The sequence below is a fragment of the Mobula hypostoma genome, chromosome 1, assembly GCF_963921235.1.
Source record: "Mobula hypostoma chromosome 1, sMobHyp1.1, whole genome shotgun sequence".
NCBI classification, from domain to species: Eukaryota; Metazoa; Chordata; class Chondrichthyes; order Myliobatiformes; family Myliobatidae; genus Mobula; species Mobula hypostoma.
Genome location: NC_086097.1, coordinates 184,141,365 through 184,164,477, shown reverse-complemented (window position 1 = coordinate 184,164,477; position 23,113 = coordinate 184,141,365). Strand labels below are relative to the sequence as shown.

The window sequence follows — 23,113 nt, the reverse complement described above, 5'->3', positions numbered from 1 at the left end:
CACATAAGTCATGAGATTTGTTTTGTTTTTTGTGGCAGCAGGACAGTGCAATCCATAAAATTACTGCAGTACTACACAAAGTCTTATGCACCCAAGTTATATATACAGTCTGTGCCTAAGAACTGTATCTTTGTGCACTCAGCCATGCAATGGATCTACTGCAGAGGAATATCAAGTTTGGTGCGGCGTCCAGCGGGAGAGGTGGTATTTCAGTTGACTAGAAGCTGAAAAGCGTGTCTAGAGTTAAGTAAAGGGTACTGGGATATGGAAGGGGCATTGCAGGATGTTAGCATATGAATTGCTGGAGGTGGACTCAGTGTTCTGAGATGTACTCATCCGCCACAACAATCAGGATTTCCCAGTGACAACCCATTTTAATTCTATTCCCCGTTCCCAATCTGACATGCCAGACACTGGGCTCCTCTACTGCCACAGGTTGGAGAAGCAGTACCTTATATGTGTTGTGCCTGGGTAGCCTCTAACTTGATGGCAAGAACATTGAATTCTCTAACTTTAATTAATTTCTCACCCCTCCCCCTTCTCTCTTTTCCATTCCATATTCCAATTCCCCTCACATCCCTTTCCTTCTCCTCAGCTACCCAACACCTCCTTCTGGTGGCCCTCTTCCTTCCATTCCTCCCATGGTCCTCTCTCCTGTCTCTTCTATCAAATTCATATCAAATTCCTTCTTCTCCAGCCCTTTACCTTTTCCATCTATCACCTAACAGATTGTCACTTCATACCTCCTCCACCAGCCACACAAATTCCTTGTCACCTGGTTTTATGGATCACCTGCCAGTTTGTATTACCTCCCCTCCCCCCCCCCCCCCCCAACTTCTTCTTCTGCCTACTTCCCCTTCAGTTTCCAGTCCTGGAGCAGGGCCTCAACCTGAATTGTCAACTGTTTACTCCCCCCATAGATGCTGCCTGACTTGCTGAGCTATTCCAGCATTTTGTGTGGTGCTCTGGATTTCCATTATCTGCTCTATCCCTTGGGTTTATCATCTGCCAGCTATGGATATATGGATTAAAATCATAGAAATGGTGTTCAGATATGAAATGCACACTGCCAGATGCCATAGTGTGAATCAGAGATTCTCTTTATGTTAACCTGATAGATATATATGAATTTTGAAGGGTAAAAAACAGACTTCATCAGTAAGTACTGATTTTTTTATTGTTTATTTCTGATTGAAATTGTTGTAGGTACTGCACAAAATGCTCTGTGAGTCAATTAATTGAATTTTTAGGTGCTACACAAAGTAGCTTTCTTTTTTTCCTGATTTCTGAAAATTAGTCACTCAACATTGGCTGTCGACAGCAAACAAATAGTGGATTAGATTTTACAGGAGACCTGTGCATTTTTACATCTATGGGATCCCTCAATCAGATAGAAATGTAATACGGTATATACCAAGTGTCTTCTGCTGTATCTTCTTGCTCTGCCCGTTTTCCTCTGCATATGATTACAGTTGCCTTTTCTTAAGAAACAAGAGGAAATTGACTTTTAATTCCTCTCTTCCTCCAAGTTAATACAAAAGGCATTCACAGGACTGCTGTATTCTCAAAGTTTTGTGCCATTCAGGCTTAGATACAATGGCACTGGTGACCTAGTAGCAGAATATCTTAAAGTGAATAGATTTCTTTGCAAATGTCATGATTGTTAACTATGCACTGGCACCCGAGCTAGCGAACATGCTGACTATATCAGTAGAATTCTCTGTGATCAATTTTATGATGTGTTCTGTATGGAAGCAAGGTGACCAATTCCACAAAGAATGTTGTGTGTACTTTGAATGAGTGCCACACTTTGGATCTCGAATGAAACAACACATTAATAAAATTATCTTTCATGGAATTGTGAAGAATGATAATCACATATTTTAATTCCCATAAGATCATTGCATTTTAGCTATAAATGCAAAAAATATAGCTGAACACTGACAGTTAGCTTTATTGGACTATGGGTAGAAGCAAGATGATCTTGACCATGAAGATAGGCGTCAGCAATGACTGAGTGATATTTTTGGTAGGCATTTTTCGATAAGTTTAATTGCTTCTGATGTTAATTTTAGAAAATAACACCCCTAATTGCCCTCATGAAGGTAGTGATGAGGCACCTTCTTCAACTTCCTCAAGCCTTTGATGAAGGTACTCCCACAATAGTATTGGATAGGGAGCTCTAAGTTAATGATCAGTGACAATAAAGGAACAAAGACACTATATTCCATGTTAGGATGTTGTGCAGGTCATAGTGTTGTAATATGCTAGCCGCTTTTGTCCTTGTGGTCTGTGTTTCATCAGTTGGTTTAAAGTATCAATCACCCAGCTTAGCCAATCAAGATGGCTAAGCAAAGACTCAGTAAAGAAAGTAAGTTAAAATAAGATTTAACAAATAAGGCAAAATGGATGTTACTGTTTTTGAAAGGACTTGGAATTTTAAAAACCTGAAGGAATGGCATCTTCAGCGTTTTAGAACATAGAACATACAGTGTTGGAAAAGCCATTATGGTCCATCATTTCTGTACTGACATGATTACCAGTATAACGGATCCCAGCTGCCTGTACATGGTCTGTATCCTTCTATTCCCTGCTAGATCATATGTCTGTCTAGGTGCCTCTTAAACATTACCATTGAGTCTACTTCTTGCACTCCTGTGGTAGAATGTTCCAGGCACCTGCCACACTCTGGAAGAAGATTTGTATTGCAAATCTCCGTTAAACTTTCCCCCTTTCATGATAAAGCAATGTGCTCTGGTATTAGACCTTTGTATCATGGGATAAAAGACTTTCTATCCTATAGATACTGCTCATACTTTTGTATACATATATTAGTTCTCTCCTCAGCCTCTGATACTCCGTTAAAAATAATCCAAGTTGTCCATCCTCTCCCTATAGGTAATACTCTTCAGTACAGGCATCTTTTCTGCTCTCTCTCCAAAACCTCTGTATCCTTACTATAATGCAGCAATCAGAACTGCACAAAATTCTCTAAACGTGGCCTAACTAAAATTTTATACATACAGCTGCAATATGTCTTCCTGAATTATCTGCTCAGTGCCATGTTCAAAGAGGGCAAGCGTGCCTCTGCTTTCATGGACCTTGTACCCCATATCAATGTTCTTATTGACCTTGCCATTTACTGTATACTTTTCCCTTGCATTTGATTTTCCAAAATGCAACACTTTACATTTATCCAGATAAAACTCCATCTGATATTTCTATATCCTGCTGTATCATTCGCCAACCTTCCTCACTATCCACAATTCTACCAATTTTCATGTTATCTGCAAATGTACTAATCAGACCATCTACAATTCCATCCAAATTATTCATGTATATCACAAACAACCAAAGGTCCTACCTCTGGCAGCTACAGAACACTGCTAGTCACTGACCTCCAGACAGAGAAAAAACCTTCCACCATGATTGTTTGCTTTCTATGACTAAGGCAATTTTGTACTCAACTCACTGTGGACCCAATTTAACTTGATATTTTGGACCAGCCTACCATGAGGGTCAAGCACTTTTGCAAATGTTTTATGAAAATCCATGCAGACCACATCCCACTTTTGCGGAGAAGTGCATTCTCCAGATGTTGCTCTAGTTTTTTTCCACAATAACAATAATAATTGATTGCCTCATCGAGAAACTTCTGCATAACTTCAGGACACAAGCTAATTGGTTATCTACTAATTTCAAGAAAATTTAGGTTAATGTTATTTGATGAAGGGTTTCATTGATCTTTAATTCACTTTTTTCTGCATATCCTATCTAATTCATTGAGTGCTTCCAAATGTTTCTGTTAATGTTAATTCCTACTACTTCAGTTCTGTAAAATCAAGAACTTTATTTGCACAACTGTAAAATCTGATGTACAACTGTACCACTTTTTTTTAATTTAAAAATAAATCCCAGCAATCTTGCAGCATTTCTTCACAAATCCAGTTTTTCAGTCTGAGTTGTATATCAGCCAAACCTTGAATTGAGCACACAGCCCATTGATGTCAACGATGATATCAACACAAGAAATGAAACACCTTCCATACAGATAACAGCTACAACCAGTCGAACTTCAGTACAAAAATAATGCTACTATATTATCATATGTTAAAGCAGTAAGTGGTAGATACAAATGATTGTCATAAAAATAATTGATTGCAAGCTTTAGGTTACAGGCACTGGAGACAGAACTCATCATAATCACTTCAACATACCTGTTATTCTTTATATCTAATTCACTGCAAATGAATTAGATAAAAAAAATAACTTGTGTATATATATATATATATATATATATATAATCTCATAATCTCAGGATATCCCAGTGAACCTCATGACCAATAAAATACTTTTGAAGTATAGTCACTTCTGTTGTGAGGAAACATGGTAGATAATTTACTGCAGCTGCACAGTGATGAGCTACTTGGACCAAAAATATGTTTTTCATTGTGCCCGTTGAGGAATAAATGTTAGGAAAGTCTAGCATTCAAAAGTTCAACAGGATATGTTACTAAGTCCCAAGGTGGAAGACAAGACATCATTTTAAAGCCTCCCTCAAAAGAAGGCGCCTTTAACAGTGCTTTATTTCCTTAAGAGCACATGATTGCAGTTATAAGTGCCCGGAGTCTATCAGTATGTAGGGACCAGCAGACAGGCCAGTTGTGGAGAGGACAATCCCTGTGGAAAGTGGAGAGTGGAAGTGTGGGTAGTCTGGTGGTGGGTCCCATTAGAGATGGTGGAAGTTTTGGATACAAAAGCTCATGGAGTGGTAGATGAGCACAAGTGGATCTCTCTCCTTGTGGTGGCGGTGGGGGCGGGGGGAGGGGTTGAGAGCAGACATCTGGGAAATGGAAGAGGTACAGGTGTGAGCTGCATTGATAGCAGTGGAGGGGGAGCAGAGTTTTCTGAAAAAAAGAGGCTCCTTTACCCAAACAACAGGAATTCTGCAGAATTCTCCTTTACCCCTTCTCTTTCCCTTCCCATGCCCTGATGACTTTCCCATCAGCTTCACAGTCTTACTTCTGTTTCCCACCTCCTTTCATTTATTCCACAGTTCACTGTCCTCACCTCTCAGATTCCTTCTCTGTTAGCGCTTGGTAGGCCTTCCACCAATCACCTCCCAGCCTCTCACATCATTCACTTCCCCACCCTTCTGCCTTCAGAATTAATTGTAGTGAAAATAATTCAATAAGATATTGAAAAACAATTATTAATTACATTGAATACATGACAATGTTTGATTGTTATTACAAATGCCTTAGGTGCATTAATAACTGAATGCAAAAGGGAACAATGATTATTTTTAAAATCATACTCTAAGAAAAATTAGATATGTACTACACATTGTAAATATTTGCCTCTGTGTGGAATCAATTCCTTCCTATTTTCCAAATTTCAAATACAAACATAAATTAGACAAGGCGGAAGCAATTACTGAGTTTGATTACATCAGGTAAGCACCTATGCATGAGTCACGTTTCCACAATCCATCTGGAAACTCTCTTCATCTGGATTTCCTTGTGGAATGATTTGAATGTTTTTGTTCTAATGTTTTTTTTAAACCAGAAAGTATACTATATTGAATATCAAATTAATTTGAAGCAATCCCTTTGCTGGAGCCTACTTAGAAGATATTCTGAAATTAAAGACTATCTTCTGGAAAGGTATTAAAATAGGGGAGGGCAAATTATGACAGAAGAAAACAGGAATGAAGAGGCATTGATTGGGAGCAGCTATTGTCAGTCAAGTTCACGTCTAACATATGGGAGTTGTTTAAAGAGCAGCTGAGCATAGCTCAGGATCAGAATATTCTGGTAAGGAGAAAGAACAAGGACAGTAGTAAGACCATAAGACCATGAGATATAGGAGCAGAATTAGGTAGTTTGTCCCACTGAGTCTGCTTCAACGTTTCATCATGGCTGATCTATTTGTCCTCTCAGACCCAATCTCCTACTTTCCCCCCCATGTCCCTTCATGCCCTGACCAGTCAAGAATCTATTGACCTCTGCCTTAAATATAAATAAAGTCTTGGCTTCTACAGCTACCTGTAGCAAAGAATTCCACAGATTCAGCACTCTCTTGCTAAAGAAATTCCCCTTCAACTCCATTCTAAAAGGATGCCTCTCTGTCCTGAGGCTGTCTCCTCTGTTCTTAGACTCTCCCATCATAGGAAACATCCTTTCCACATTCACTCTATCAATGTCTTTCACCATTCGAAAGGTTTCAATGAGGTCACCCCTCATTCTTCTGAATTGCAGTGGATACTGGCCCAGAGCCATCAAACATGCCTCATACAACAGTCTGTTCAAACCTGGAATCACTTCTGTGGACTCACTTTGAGTCTTTTCCAGTTTCAGCACATCCTTTCTAAGATAAGGGGCCCAGAACTGCTCACAATACTCCAAGTGAGGCTTCACCAGTGTTCTATAAGGTCTCAACATCACATCTATGTTTTTATATTTTAGTCCTCTTGAAATAATTGCTAACATCATATTTGCCACCCTCACCACAGACTGAACCTGCAAATTAACCTTTCAGGAATCCTGCACAAGCACTCCTAAGACCCTTTGCAACTCAGTTTTTTGTATTTTCTCTCTAACTAGAAAATAGCCAACCCTTTTATTTCTTCTACCAAAGTGCATGACTATACACTCTGGATTTGGTATTCTATCTGCCACTTTTTTGCCCATTCTCCTAATCTGTTTAAGTCCTTCTGTAACCTCTCAACTTCTTCAAAACTACCTGTCACTCCACCTACCTTCATATCATCTGCAAATTTTGTAACAAAGCTATCAATTCCATCATCCAAGTCATTAACAGATAATGTAAAAAGAATCTATCCCAAGCCAGACCCCTGAGGAAAACCACTAGTCAGCGGCAGCCAACCAGAATAGGCCCCCTTTATTCCCACTCTTTGCTTTCTGCCTGCCAGCCACTGTTTTATTCATGCTAGAATCTTCCCTTTAATACCAAGGGCTTGTAGCTTGTTAAGCAGCCTCATGTTTGGCACCTTGTCAAAGGCCTTTTGAAAATCCAAATACACAACATCAACCAATTCTTCTTTGTCTATACTGCTTGTTGTTTCTTCAAAGAATTCCAACAGATTTGTCAGGCAAGATTTTCCCGTGAGGAAACCATGCTTACTATGGCTCATTTTATCATGTGCCTCCAAGTACCCGGAAACCACATGCTCAGCAATTGACTCCAAGATCTTCCCAAACACCGAGGTCAGACTAACTGACCTATAGTTTCCTTTCTTCTGCCTCCCTCCCCTCTTGAAGAGTGAAGTATCATTTGCAATCTTTCAATCTCTGGAACCATTCCAGAATCTAGTGATTCTTGAAAGATCATTACTAATGCTCTGCAATCTCTTCAGCCACTTTCACCATCTGATCCAGGTGACTTATCTACCTTCAGACATTTAGGTTTCCCAAGAATCTTCTCTATGGTAATGGTAACTTCACACACTTCATGCCCTGGAATTTCCACTGTACTGCTAGTGTCTTTGACAGTGAGACTGTTGCAAAATTCAGTGCCTGTGAAAAGTACTCGCCTCCCTTAGAAGTTTTCGTGTTTTATTGTTTCACAACACTGAATCACAGTGGATTTAATTTGGCTTTTTTGATACTGATCAACAGGAAAAGACTCTTTCATGTCAAAGTGAAAACAGATGTGACCTAAATTAATTACAAATATAAAACACAAAATAATTGTTTGCATAAGTATTTACTCCCTTTAATATGAAAATACCAAGTCATCACTGGTGCAGCTAATTGGTTTTAGAATTCACATAATTAGTTAAATGGAGATCACCTGTGTGCAGTTTAGGTGTTTCAATTGATTGTAGTAAAAATACACCTGTAGCTGGAAGGTCCAACTGCTGGTGAGTCAGTATCCTGGCAAAATCTACACCATTAAGACAAAAGGACACGCCAAGCAACTCCATGAAAAGGTTCTTGAAAAGCACAAGTCAGGAGGTGGATAGAAGAAAATTTCCAAGTCACTTTTCCCCAAAATAGAAATCTCAAATACCGGAAGGCACACATAAAATACAGGAGGAACTCAGCAGGCCAGGCAGCATCGACTGTATTCTTTTCCATAAATGCTGCCTGGCCTGCTGAGTTCCTCCTGTATTTTGTGTGTGTTGCTTGGATTTCCAGCCTCTGCAGATTTTCTGTTTTTTTGTGAAATACCAGAAGACATGTTTTTAAGTTTAAAGGGAGGAAATTTAAAAGCAGCATGAGGGGCAACTATTTTACATAAACAACGATAGGTGACTGCAGTACGTTATTGGGGTAGGAGTGGAATCAAGCAGTTTGGTGGCATTTAAGAGGACTTTAGATGGATATATGAATATGAAGGAAAGAAAGATTATTCACAGGATGAGGATATTTAATATAAATTGGCATCAGTATTGGCACAAAATTGTAGACCAAGTGGCTTGTACAGTGTTGTACTCTTTTGGAGATGTAGGAGCCTGATCAGGAGCAGGCTGGTGCAGGACTTGGGTTTTCTTCATGTTTAGATCTGCACCAATCTGCTCCAGATCAAGCTCCTAAACCTCCAGCTATCCAAGATGACATCATCCCTCTGGAGAACATTGATCATTTCCCATATCTGCGCAGCCCGTTTCTTCAAGTGCCGGCGTGAACATTGACCTTGAAATGAACTGCAGAATAGGCTGTGGAGGTAGAGCTTTTGGCAAGCTGAGAAAGAAGGATACCAAGACCAACACTAAGTTTCTGGTCTATAAGGCTATAGCCCTCTCCTCCTTGCTGTACGGATTGGGGTCATGGACAACATACAGCAGGCACGTAAAATTCCTAGAAACTTACCATCAAAGATGTCTCCGAAAGATTCTGAGCACTAGCTGGAAGAATAGATGAGCTTTCTCCAGCATCCTGGAGGAAGCTAATATAAACTCCATAGCCACAATCATGACTCAACACCAATTGCCATGGGTCAGCCACGTCATCCTTATGCCTGACGCCTGCCTCCCTAAACAACTTCTGTTTGGACAACTCAAGGATGCAAAGCACACTCCTGGCGGGCAGAAAAAGTGGTTCAAGGACACCATCAAGACCCACCTGATGAAGAGCCAGAATGGATGGGAGAAATTAGCACAGGATAGGAAAAGCTGAAGGAGGACTGTCTATAAGGGGACTGCACAGCTCGAAGAATACCTCCACCGTGCTGCTGAGACAAAGCGGCTTCAATGTAAGGAGGGACTGGGAAAGGTCCAACCAGCTACATCCACCATCACTTCAATGACCTCCACCTGCCAACACTGCAATAAGACTTGTGGATCACGGATCAGCCTCTTCAGTCATCTCAAGACCCACAAATGACCAGATGAACCACCAGGAGAAGAAACATATTCATCTACAAATGATCACTGATGATGATTGTACTCTTATGTTCTATCCTGTATACTTTGAATGAATCATTTGGAACAATTATACTTGAGGTTGCCTGAAATAAATCCAAGCATTTTCCCGAAATACCTGCATAGTGAAATCCTGCATGATTATAGTAACATTACTTTTTTTCTATCTCCTGTTGAAATTTGTATTCCACATCCTGGCTACTATTTGGAGACCTGTGTACAACTCCCATTAGGGTCTTTTTACCCTTGCAGTTTCTTAACTTTACCAACTTTATCTTCACCTGTCACCTCTTTCTAAGGAACATACATCAAAGTTGCTGGTGAACGCAGCAGGCCAGGCAGCATCTATAGGAAGAAGCGCAGTCGACGTTTCAGGCCGAGACCCTTCGTCAGGACTAACTGAAGGAAGAGTGAGTAAGGGATTTGAAAGCTGGAGGGGGAGGGGGAGATGCAAAATGATAGGAGAAGACAGGAGGGGGAGGGATAGAGCCGAGAGCTGGACAGGTGATAGGCAAAAGGGGATACGAGAGGATCATGGGACAGGAGGCCTAGGGAGAAAGACGAGGGGGGGGTGACCCAGAGGATGGGCAAGAGGTATATTCAGAGGGACAGAGGGAGAAAAAGGAGAGTGAGAGAAAGAATGTGTGAATAAAAAGGAGTAACAGCTGGGGTACGAGGGGGAGGTGGGGCCTAGTGGAAGTTAGAGAAGTCAATGTTCATGCCATCAGGTTGGAGGCTACCCAGACGGAATATAAGGTGTTGTTCCTCCAACCTGAGTGTGGCTTCATCTTTACAGTAGAGGAGGCCGTGGATAGACATGTCAGAATGGGAATGGGATGTGGAACTAAAATGTGTGGCCACTGGGAGATCCTGCTTTCTCTGGCGGACAGAGCGTAGATGTTCAGCAAAGCGGTCTCCCAGTCTGCGTCGGGTCTCACCAATATATAAAAGGCCACATCGGGAGCACCGGACGCAGTATATCACCCCAGTCGACTCACAGGTGAAGTGATGCCTCACCTGGAAGGACTGTTTGGGGCCCTGAATGGTGGTAAGGGAGGAAGTGTAAGGGCATGTGTAGCACTTGTTCCGCTTACACGGATAAGTGCCAGGAGGGAGATCAGTGGGGAGGGATGGGGGGGACGAATGGACAAGGGAGTTGTGTAGGGAGCGATCCCTGCGGAATGCAGAGAGAGGGGGGGAGGGAAAGATATGCTTAGTGGTGGGATCCCGTTGGAGGTGGCGGAAGTTACGGAGAATAATATGTTGGCCCGGAGGCTGGTGGGGTGGTAGGTGAGGACCAGGGGAACCCTATTCCTAGTGGGGTGGTGGGAGGATGGAGTGAGAGCAGATGTACGTGAAATGGGGGAGATGCGTTTAAGAGCAGAGTTGATAGTGGAGGAAGGGAAGCCCCTTTCTTTAAAAAATGAAGACATCTCCCTCGTCCTAGAATGAAAAGCCTCATCCTGAGAGCAGATGCGGCGGAGACGGAGGAATTGCGAGAAGGGGATGGCGTTTTTGCAAGAGACAGGGTGAGAAGAGGAATAGTCCAGATAGTTGTGAGAGTCAGTAGGCTTATAGTAGACAAATACTATAAGTACTATATACTACTATAAGCCTACTGACTCTCACAACTATCTGGACTATTCCTCTTCTCACCCTGTCTCTTGCAAAAACGCCATCCCCTTCTCGCAATTCCTCCGTCTCCGCCGCATCTGCTCTCAGGATGAGGCTTTTCATTCTAGGACGAGGGAGATGTCTTCATTTTTTAAAGAAAGGGGCTTCCCTTCCTCCACTATCAACTCTGCTCTTAAACGCATCTCCCCCATTTCACGTACATCTGCTCTCACTCCATCCTCCCACCACCCCACTAGGAATAGGGTTCCCCTAGTCCTCACCTACCACCCCACCAGCCTCCGGGTCCAACATATTATTCTCCGTAACTTCCGCCACCTCCAACGGGATCCCACCACTAAGCATATCTTTCCCTCCCCCCCTCTCTCTGCATTCCGCAGGGATCGCTCCCTACACAACTCCCTTGTCCATTCGTCCCCCCCATCCCTCCCCACTGATCTCCCTCCTGGCACTTATCCGTGTAAGCGGAACAAGTGCTACACATGCCCTTACACTTCCTCCCTTACCACCATTCAGGGCCCCAAACAGTCCTTCCAGGTGAAGCATCACTTCACCTGTGAGTCGACTGGGGTGATATACTGCGTCCGGTGCTCCCGATGTGGCCTTTTATATATTGGTGAGACCCGACGCAGACTGGGAGACCGCTTTGCTGAACATCTACGCTCTGTCCGCCAGAGAAAGCAGGATCTCCCAGTGGCCACACATTTTAGTTCCACATCCCATTCCCATTCTGACATGTCTATCCACGGCCTCCTCTACTGTAAAGATGAAGCCACACTCAGGTTGGAGGAACAACACCTTATATTCCGTCTGGGTAGCCTCCAACCTGATGGCATGAACATTGACTTCTCTAACTTCCGCTAGGCCCCACCTCCCCCTCGTACCCCAGCTGTTACTCCTTTTTATGCACACATTCTTTCTCTCACTCTCCTTTTTCTCCCTCTGTCCCTCTGAATATACCTCTTGCCCGTCCTCTGGGTCCCCCCCCCCACCTTTCTTCCTGGACCTCCTGTCCCATGATCCTCTCGTATCCCTTTTGCCAATCACCTGTCCAGCTCTTGGCTCCATCCCTCCCCCTCCTGTCTTCTCCTATCATTTTGCATCTCCCCCTCCCCCTCCAACTTTCAAATCCCTTACTCACTCTTCCTTCAGTTAGTCCTGACGAAGGGTCTCGGCCTGAAACGTCGACTGCGCTTCTTCCTATAGATGCTGCCTGGCCTGCTGCGTTCACCAGCAACTTTGATGTGTGTTGCTTGAATTTCCAGCATCTGCAGAATTCCTGTTGTTTACCTCTTTCTAAGGATTTGATTTATTTTTTTTACCAACAGAACCACCCTCTGTGTCTACCAGCTTGTCCTTTTGAAACAAAGTGCAACCTTGTATGTTAAGCTCCCAATTATGATTTTCTATCAGCCACCACTCAGTGATGCCTTTAACATCATACCTGATAATCTCTAATTGTGCTGCAAGATCATCTACCTTATTCCGTATACTGCGAGTGTTCAAATATAACACCTTTACTCCTGTATTCATAACCCTTTTCATTTTGCCTCCATTCATCCCACTGACTGCAATTTTTCCCTATCATCTGCCTGTCCTTCTTCACAGTTTCACTACATCCTGCATGTATACCAACTGCCATATCCTTAGCCCTATCATTCCAGTTCCCATCCCTTTGCCAAATTAGTTTAAAACCTCTCTAACAGCTCTAGCAAATCTGCCTGTAAGGATATTTGTCCCCCTTGGGTTCAAGTGCCTACTTTTCTTATTGTTGCAGGTCATACCTTATCCAGAAGCGATCTCAATAATTCAGAGATCTGAAACCCTGTCCCCTGCACCAATTCTTCAGCCATACAGTCATCTGGCAAATTATCCTATCCTTACTCTCACTGGCATGTGGCTCAGGCAGCATCCAAAGATTACAACCCTTTTTTTTGGCTTTCTGCCTAACTCCCTATATTCTCTTCGGGACCTTCTCCTATTTCCCAGCTATGTCGTTGGTGCCAATAAGTACCACAACTTCTGCCCGCTGACCCTCCTATTTTGAATGCTGGGAACCTGATCCAAGACGTCATGACCCTAGCATTTGAGAGGCAAAATACCATCCAGGCGTCTTTATCACATCCCCAGAATCTCCTGTTTGCTCCTCTAACTATGAAATCCCCTATTACTGCTGCACTCATCTTTAACCCCCTTTCCTTCTGAGCCACAGAACCAGACTCTGAGCCATAGACCTGCTTGCTGATTCACTCGGGCAGCTCGTTCTTCCAGCAGTATACTTATTATTGTGGGGATGGCCACAGGGTTACTCTACTCTGGCTGCCTATTCCCTTTCCCTGTCCTGACAGTCACCCAGGTACATACCTCCTGCAACTTTGGGGTAACTACCTCCCTGTAGCTCCTATCACCTCCTCATTCTCCTATACGAGCCAAAGGTCATCAAGCTGCAGCTCCAGTTCTTCAACACAGTCTCTAAGGAACTGTAGAGTAGTGCACTTCATGTAGATGTGGTTATTAGGGAGACTGAAGCTCTCCAAATGTTCCCTCATCTCACACAAGGAACATACCATTAACTCTGGAACCATTCTCAGAACACTAGCTCTATATTAACAGAAAAAAAGACACACTGGAAACAGTAAATTTGAGTTCTGCAACTACTCTTTAAGAGGTACATTATTTCACCCTGTCACAGACATTGCCTTTAGTCCACCTATTACCTTTCCCATTTTCTCCACTACCTGGACCAAATTGCTTCCTTTAGAACATAGAACATAGAAAACCTACAGCACAATACAAGCCCTCCGGCCCACAAAGCTGTGCCGAACATGTCCCTACCTTAGAAATTACTAGGGTTACCTATAGCCCTCTATTTTGCTAAGCTCCATGTACCTATCCAAAAGTCTCTTAAAAGACCCTATCGTATCTGCCTCCACCATCATTGCCGGCAGCCCATTCCACACACTCACCACTTTCTGTGTAGAAAACTTACCCCTGACATCTCCTCTGTACCTATTTCCAAGCACTTTAAACCTGTGTCCTCTTGTGGCAGCCATCTCAGCCCTGGGAAAAAGCCTCTGACTATCCACACGATCAATGCCTTTCATCATCTTATACACCTCTATCAGGTCACCTCTCATCCTCCGTCGCTCCAAAGAGAAAAGGCCAAGTTCACTCAACCTATTCTCATAAGGCATGCTCCTCAATCCAGGCAACATCCCTGTAAATCTCCTCTGCACCCTTTCTATGGTTTCCACATCCTTCCTGTAGTGAGGTGACCAGAACTGAGCACAGTACTCCAAGTGGGGTCTGACCAGGGTCCTATATAGCTGCAACATTACCTCTCGGCTCCTAAATTCAATTATACGATTGATGAAGGCCAATGCACCTATGCTTTCTTAACCACAGAGTTAACCTGCACAGCTACTTTGAGCGTTCTATGGACTCGGACCCCAAGATTCCTCTGATCCTCCTCACTGCCAAGAGTCTTGCCATTACAGGTGTCCCCCGCTTTTTGAATGTTCGCTTTATGAAACCTCACTGTTATGAAAGACCTACATTAGTACCCTGTTTTCGCTTTCAGAAGATATTTTCACTGTTACGAAAAAAAAAGCAGAGCGCGATAAAAGGCAGAGCGCGCCCCAAGCATCCGCTCTCCCCAGATGCGGAACTGCATTCTCACCAGCAATGCTTAAACACGAGCCTGTGAGCAGCTGTTTGTAAGATGGGAATGGGATGTCTATCCACAGCCTCCTCTACTGTAAAGATGAAGCCACACTCAGGTTGGAAGAACAACACCTTCTATTCCGTCTGGGTAGCCTCCAACCTGATGGCATGAACATTGACTTCTCTAACTTCCGCTAATGCCCCACCTCCCCCTGGTACCCCAACCGTTATTTATTTATATACACACATTCTTTCTCTCACTCTCCTTTTTCTCCCTCTGTCCCCCTGACTATACCCCTTGCCCATCCTCTGGTTCCCCCGCCCTTGTCTTTCTCCCCGGACCTCCTGTCCCATGATCCTCTCATATCCCCTTTGCCAATCACCTGTCCAGCTCTCGGCTCTATCCCTCCCCCTCCTGTCTTCTCCTATCATTTTGGATCTCCCCCTCCCCCTCCCACTTTCAAATCTCTTACTAGCTCTTCCTTCAGTTAGTCCTGACGAAGGGTCTCGGCCTGAAGCATCGACTGTACCTCTTCCCAGAGATGCTGCCTGGCCTGCTGCGTTCACCAGCAACTTTGATGTGTGTTACATTAACCATTCTATTGATATTGTCTGACCTGCAGGGCTTTTCCAGCATTTTCTCTTTTAATTTCAGATTCACAGCATTTGTAGTTCACATTGATTTTCATTTGATCAGCCAATCGAGAAGTACAGTTGATTGTGATAGAGTGGCAATATTTGCATTAAGTAACTGATAGCTGGCCTTCTAAGTGAAAAAGTATTTCTATGCTAGAGATTTGCTAAAAGTGATGAAAGTAAGTGTATCTGAAGATAGATCTCCCCAGAGTCACGGAGTCAAAGAGTAGAACTATTCAGCTTAGAAAACAGGCTCTTCAGCCCAGCTTGCCCATACTGTCCATACTTGCCCTTATTCCTCTAAATATTTCCATGCAGTCTATGTATTTGCCCAAAATTCTCACCTCTCTTTTATACTTTATGCGTCTACAGAAACTTTTGATATCCTCTTTAGTATTATTGGTTAGTTAACTTTGTATTCCATCTTTACCTTCTTAATGACTTTTTTAGTTGCCTTCTGTTGGCTTTTAAAATCTTCCCAATCCCCTAACTTCCCACTAATTTTTGCTCTGTTATATGCCCTCCCTTTGGCTTTTATGTTGGCTTTGACTCCTCTTGTTAGCTGTGGCTGGTTATCTTTCCTTTAGAATACTTCTTCCTCTTCGGGATGTATATATCCTATGCCTTCTGAATTGCTTCCAGAAATTCCAACCATTACTGCTCTGCCGTTATCTCTGCCAGTTTTCTTTTCCAATCAATTCTAGCTAATTCCTCTCTCATACCCCCGTAATTCCCTTTACTCCAGTGTAGTACTGATACATCTGACTTTCGCTTCTCCTTCTCAAATTTCAGGGTGAATTCGATCATATTATGATCACTTGCCCCTCAGGGTTCCTTTACCTTAATTAGAAATGACCTGAAATAGATAACAGTTAGAGGAATAGATAATCACAAATGTTATGAAAATATTCAAGAAGGATATATCAGCCAACTGCATAATAGTTATTCAAAATTCCATGGTAGGGAAACTTTGAATCTTGCAGTTAATTAATTGACGGTTGACAAATAGATATTGATAATTCTCTCAGTCCTGAGGAAAGGTCTCATCCGAAACATTGATTCATTTTCATTAATGCTGCCTGGCCTGTTGAGATCCTCCAACATTGTATCTGTTGGTCTGGATTTTCGGCATCTGCAGAATCTCTTGTGTTTAGTTAGTAAGTGAAAGTTGGTATCTAGTTGACAAGAGCAAATTGTGTTTGTCTTACCTGATTGAATTCTTTGATGATGTAATAGAGATAGAGAATAAATAGAACATGATTGGTTCTGTGTATATTATAGTCAAAAAGCATTTGATAAGGTATTCCAAATTAGTATTGTAAGCCAAATTGAAAGAGGCAGTAGAAATGTGAATAGCAAGTTCATGCTAAAAAGCTTGGAACAGGATGAATAGTTGCCTTTATTATGGAGGAAGGTGTATAATGTTAAACATGAAATAATTAGCAGAAAAAGATGAAGAGGGATCATGTAAAATAAATTACCAAATACTAAAGTCAGGAAGACCAAGGATCATTCATACTAAGACTTTGAAAATTACAGGAGAAATTGAGAAGATTGGTAAAAGAATAGATAGAATCTATGTCTTATAAATAAAGAATAGATTATAAAAGCAAGAAAGGTAAACAACATCCTTTGAGATGAACGTAAAGGTTGGATCACTGGTTGTGGAAGGATGCGACTGGCAGCGTAATATCTCAGGGTTTAGATATTTCAGCTGTGGTAAAAGGGAATGCAAAAGAGGAGGAGGGAGTTGCACTACGAATTAGGGTGAACATAACAGCAGAATTTAGAGAGGATATCCTGGAATGATCGACTAATAAGAGTATAGTTGGAACATATGAATAAGAGAGGAGCAAGTACTTTGTTGGGCTTATATAATAGGTCTCCCAGCATTCAGTAGGAACTAGAAGAATAAAAATATAAGCAGATCATGGAGAATTGTAATATTTTTGGGTTATAGTTGTGAAGGAATTTTGACTGGGATTGCACTTAATGCTAGAGGCTTACAGGAAAGTTTTTTTGAGACAATATGTGGTGAATCTTTTTCTATTCTAACTCTGGAACTGAAATTGGAAGATGGTGGTAGTATTGGTGAGGGAATATTTTGGGAATAGTAACTACAATTCTGTAATTTTCATGGTAGTTATGTAAAGGGATAACGTTGCTCCTCATGTTGAGATCTTGAAATGTGGGAAGGTTAATTTTAATATTGTAACAAAAAAAAAGACCTGCTGAAGTAGATTGGAGGCAGATTCTGTATGTATGCATAAAATGATAATTATAGTTGGGAGTCTTTTAAAAGAAAGTCAGTAAAAGTTCAGAGCCGGTACATTCTGGTAAGCAGGAAAGACAAATATGTTAAGATTAAGGACATTTGTATCATAAAGGATATTCAAAGTTTGATCAGGAAGAAAAGAAGAAACACTCAATGGGCATAGGTAATTGGGATTGCCGGAGTCACTAGAGTGTGTAGGAGAGTACTTAAGAAAGAAATTAGGAGGGGAAAAGGGGCCATAAAATATCTCTGGGACATAAGATTAAGGAGGATCCAAAAGCATTCTTAAGTAGATCAGGTGCAACATGAGGGCCAAGTCCTTAATGGGCACTTTATGAACAAGAAGGACATTAACGATAGTGATTTCAGGGAAGGGTATGTGGATAATCTGAAGTAAATCAATGCTAAGTAGGAAGGCGTATTCAATATTGTGGGACACATGGGTTAGTAAGCCCGGGGGGCCAGATGAGAGCTATTCTAGGATGCTGTTGGAAACAAAGTAAGTGATTGCTAGGGCTGTAATGGAGAAGTTTGCATTTTTATTAGCTACAGGTGAGGTTCCAGAAGCACAGAATGTAGATTATTTATTAAGGAGAACAGAATAAACTAGGTAACTATAAGACTGTGAACCTTCAGTGTGGGGCAGAGATTATTGGAGAAAATCAAGATAGGATTAATGTACATTTAGAAAGGCAGGGTTGATCAGAAATAGATACCATTTTCCCATATTACTAATTTGACAGAGCTTTTTGAAGAGGTACCTGAGAATACTGATGAAGGCAGAGCAGAAGCTGTTTCCTTTATGTGCTTTAGTGAGGCATCTGGATCAGGCTATCAATGGCAAATTAGTAGATTGGTTTATAACTGTCACATGTAATGAGGTACTGTAAAGAAAAGTTGTTTCTTCATGCCATTTCACTACAGAATCAGAATCAGGTTTAATATCATTGGCATATGTCATGAAACTTGTCGTGACACGGCAGCAGTACATTGTAATACATAATAATAAAAACGTTATTATTATTATTGTAAATTACAGTAAGATGACCTGGAAGCTGGAGAGGTTGGTGCCCATGATGGACCTGACTGAGTTTACAACTTTCTGCAATTTATTTCGATCTTGTGCACACCATACCAGACGGCGATGGAACCAGCTGGAATGATCTCCATGGCACAGCTATAGAAATTGGTGAGTGTTTTTCCTCAAACTCCAAATGAAATATAGTCACTGTCATATGCCTTCTTTGTAACTTTATCAATATGGTGGACCCAGAATAGATCCTCAGAGATGTTAACACTCAGGAACTTGAAATTGCTCACCCCTTGCACTTCTGATCTCTCTATGAGGACTGGTGTGTTTTACACTTTCTGAAGTCCACAATCAATTATTTAGTCTTACTGACGTTGAGTGCAAGGTTGTTGCTATGACACTACTTAACTAGTTGATATATCTTGCTCCTGTACGCCTTCTCGTCACCATTTGAAATTTTTCCAACAGCAGTTGTGTTATCAGCAAATTTATAGATAAGCTATGCCTAGCCACACAGACATGGGTATAGTGACAGTAGAGAATCCCTGGTGTATGCCAGGCTTGATTATCAGTGAGGTGGAGATGTTATTTCCAATCCACACAGACTGTAGTCTTCTGGTGAGGAAGTTGAGTATCTAGTTTCAGAGTGAGACACAGAGGCCTAGGATTTGGAGTTTTATGGTCAGCAATATAGGAATGATTGCACTAAATGCTGAGCAGTAGTCAGTAAACAGCAGCCTGGCGTAAGTACTAGTATTGTCCGGGTGACCCAAGGTTGCTTGAAGAGCTAATGAGATTGCATTCACTGTAGACTCATTGTGGTGATAGGCAAATGCAGTGGGTCCAGGTCCTTGCTTAGGCTGGAGATGATTCAAGCCATAACCAACCTCTCAAAACATTTAATCACCGTAAATGTGAGTGCTATTGGACGATAGTCATTAAGGCAGCTCACCATGTTCTTCTTGGGCACTGGAATGATAGTTACCCTTTTGAAGCAGATGGGAACCCCTGACTGTCGAAAAGAGATTGAAAATGTCTTTGAACACACCACCAGGTAGTCGGCACAGTTACACCTTCGGGGCCTGTCACCTTGCAAGGGTTCACCCTCTTGAAAGACGTTCTGACTCTGTCTCCAAGACAGAGATCGCTGGGTCCCCAGATGCTGCAGGGATCCTCATAGCTGTAGTTTTATGCTCCTATTCAAAGCGAGGTGTTGAGCTCATCTGGGAGTGATGCATCACTACCATTCATGATATTAGGTTTTGCTTTGTAGGAAGTAATGGCCTGCAAACCCTGCCAGGGCTGACATGCATCCGATTCTGCCTCTAACCTGAATTGGAATTGCTCTCTTGCTCTTGTGATAGTCCCCTGTAAGATGTACCTGGCCTCCTTGGATAGTCCTGAATCACCAGACCTGAAAGCCATAGATCTAGCTCTCAGCAGATAATGAATCCCCTGGTTCATCCACAGTTTTTAATTTGGCTATGTACAATATGTTCTCATTGGCACACATTCATCCACATAGGTTTTAATGGTCAGAGACAACTGTGGCACATTCATTTGGACTTGAAGATGAATTCCTGAATACAGTCCGGTCCACTGATTTAAAGCAGTCCTATAAGCACTCCTGTGTCTTTCTTGTCCATGCCTTCTTGGTGCTGCAGTTTGCAGTGTCTGCCTATACTCAGGGAGTAGAAATACAATCAGATGACCAATGTGTGGGTGTGGAATGGCATGGTAAACACTTGATGGTGGTATAATAGTGGTCTGGTGTGAAGGCTTCTCTGGTTCCGCAAGTGATACGTTGATCATAATTATTTACAGAGAATTTTTTAAGCTGGTCTGGTCAAAATCCTCCAAAATGATGGGGAAGGCATCACAGTGCTCTGTTCCATACTTGTTGATTAGGTCACTTAGTTCGTTTAGAGCCTGTTTGACATGGGCCTGAGGTGGGATGTAGACTGCTACCAAAAAGATAGCTGCAAACTCCTGTGGCATATAAAATGGATGACACTTGATCATGATATGTTCCAGATTGAGCAAGCAGGACTGGAACAGAACCGCCATGTTTGTGCACCACAAGGAGTTAATCATAAAGCATACTCCACCTTTGAAAGACTCAGCAATCCTATCTTGGCAGTGAATCATGAAGCCAGCAAGCTGTGTCGCTGCATCTGGAAAGGCTGGGAATGTCCAAGTCTCCGTAAAGCAATAAACACAACAGACCCTGATGTCCATCTGGTACAGCAATCTTCCTCTGAGGTCTTCGATTTTATTTACCAGAGACTATATGACTGCCTGCAGAATAGATGGTAGTGAAGTCAGGAACCTCTTCTCCTTAAATGAAGATATAAACCCATACACATCCTCGCTTCCACTGTCTTAAAGGGGAACCGCACTAGCAACCAGAGATAAATCGATGCATTGAAGTAGTATAAAGGAAAACAATATCGGAATGCAGAATAGTGTTACAGTTACAGAAAAAGTACAGAGCAGCCAGACAATGATGTGTAAGGCCATAATGAGGTAGTTTATGAGATCAAGAGGATAATCCTAGGAGATTGTTCAATTGACTTATAACAGAGGCAGAAAAGCTGTCCTTGAGCGTGGTGGTACGTGACGGGATGGAGGAGAAGCCAGAATGTCTAAGGTAGCTGCGGTCTTTGATTAAGTTGGCTGCTTTGCCGAGGCTACAAGAAGTATAGAGAGAGTACACGGAGGGGAGGCAGATATCAACGCTGTGCTGAGCTGTGTCCACAACTCTCTGTAGTTGCGGGCGGATCAGCCGCCATACAAAGCCGTGATGAATCTGGATAGGCTGTTTTCTATGTTGCATCAATACAAATTGATGAGGGTCAAAAACGACATGCCTCATTTCTTTGGCTACCTGAGGAAATAGAGAGTTTTTTGCCATGGCATCATGTGGTTGAACCAGGGCAGGCTATTGGTGATGTTTATTTCTTGCAACCTGCAGCTTTCAACCCCCTTGATTTTAGCACTGTTGATGTAACAGGAGAGTAAATGGCATTAATGTGGGTGGCCGAAAAAGGTTGTCATGGAAACTGTGGCCCAAAGGGCCTGTTTCTGTGCATACAACTCTATGTCTGTTTCTGTTAGGTCTTTGCCAATTCTGGACACCATGTGTTAATAAGGGTGCCAATGCCTCAGTTAGTAGATGTGAATTAATAGAGAAATAACTATATAACCATATAACAATTACAGCACGGAAACAGGCCATCTCGGCCCTTCTAGTCCATGCCGAACTCTTACTCTCACCTAGTCCTACCGAACTGCACTCAGCCCATAACCCTCCATTCCTTTCCTGTCCATATAGCTATCCAATTTAACTTTAAACGACAACATCGAACCTGCCTCAACCACGTCCGCTGGAAGCTCGTTCCACACAGCTACCACTCTCTGAGTAAAGAGGTTCCCCCTCATGTTACCCCTAAACTTTTGCCCTTTAACTCTCAACTCATGTCCTCTTGTTTGAATCTCCCCCACTCTCAATAGAAAAAGCCTATCCACGTCTACTCTATCAATCCCCCTCAGAATTTTAAACACCTCTATCAAGTCCCCCCTCAACCTTCTACATTCCAAAGAATAAAGACCAAACTTGTTAACCTTTCTCTGTAACTTAGGAAATGAAACCCAGGCAACATTCTAATAAATCTCCTCTGTACTCGCTCAATTTTATTGACATCTTTCCTATAATTCGGTGACCAGAACTGTACACAATACTCCAAATTTGGCCTTACCAATGCCTTATACAATTTCAACATTACATCCCAACTCCTATACTCAATGCTCTGATTTATAAAGGCCAGCATACCAAAAGATTTCTTCACCACCCTATCCACATGAGATTCCACCTTCAAGGAACTATGCACCATTATTCCTAGATCGCTCTGTTCTACAGCATTCTTCAATGCTCTACCATTTACCATGTATGTCCTATTTTGACTAGTCCTACCAAAATGTAGCACCTCACATTTATCAGCATTAAACTCCATCTGCCATCTTTCAGCCCACTCTTCTAACTGGCCTAAATCTCTCTGCAAGCTTTGAAAACCTACTTCATTATCCACAACTCCACCTATCTTAGTATCCTCTGCATACTTACTCATCCAATTTACCACCCCATCACCCAGATCATTAATATATATGACAAACAACATTGGACCCAGTACAGATCCCTGAGGCACACCACTACACACCATCCTCCAATCTGACACACAGTTATCCACCACTACTCTCTGGCGTCTCCCATCCAGCCACCTCTGAATCCATTTTACTACTTTGATATTAATACCTAACGATTGAACCTTCCTAATTAACCTTCCCTGTGGAACCTCGTCAAAGGCCTTACTGAAGTCCATATAGACAACATCCACCGCTTTACCCTCGTCAACTTTCCTAGTAACCTCATCAAAAACTTCAGTAAGATTTATCAAACATGACCTTCCACGCACAAATCCATGTTGACTGT

The 23,113-nt window shown here is 42.2% G+C and overlaps 1 long non-coding RNA gene across 1 annotated transcript in view; it reads left to right on the top strand.

Moving 5' to 3' along the window:
• The window catches only part of LOC134342719 (uncharacterized), an 83,807-nt gene that overhangs the window by 4,811 nt on the left and 55,883 nt on the right, over positions 1-23,113 (top strand). Inside the window, exon 2 of the long non-coding RNA XR_010017083.1 lies at positions 18,634-18,783. This is a non-coding gene — a long non-coding RNA (uncharacterized LOC134342719). The remainder of the gene's footprint in view (positions 1-18,633; positions 18,784-23,113) is intronic.